Source organism: Diaphorina citri, unplaced genomic scaffold (assembly GCF_000475195.1).
Source record: "Diaphorina citri unplaced genomic scaffold, Diaci psyllid genome assembly version 1.1 scaffold930, whole genome shotgun sequence".
Classification (NCBI taxonomy): Eukaryota; Metazoa; Arthropoda; class Insecta; order Hemiptera; family Psyllidae; genus Diaphorina; species Diaphorina citri.
In genome coordinates, this window is record NW_007378361.1 from 118736 (window position 1) to 119007 (window position 272).

The following is a 272-nucleotide window of genomic DNA, read 5'->3' on the forward strand; positions in this document are numbered from 1 at the left end:
AATGGCTCAACTTTTTTTTTTTTTTTTTTTTTTTTTCAAGCTAGCAGCACGCGATTGGCCGGATGGTCACCCATCCGGGTACTAACCATGTGCAACCGTGCTCAACTTCAGTGATCCATGTGGAACTGGTGCTTTGAAGGTGCTATTGTCGCTGGTTTATACAATGTTGGTGAAAATAAGTTGCCTTCACACTTTTTTATTTATTTTTTTTAGCCCTTTCATGATAGTCCATTTTTTCAACTTTAGGAGCAATTTTGCAATGAAATTACATT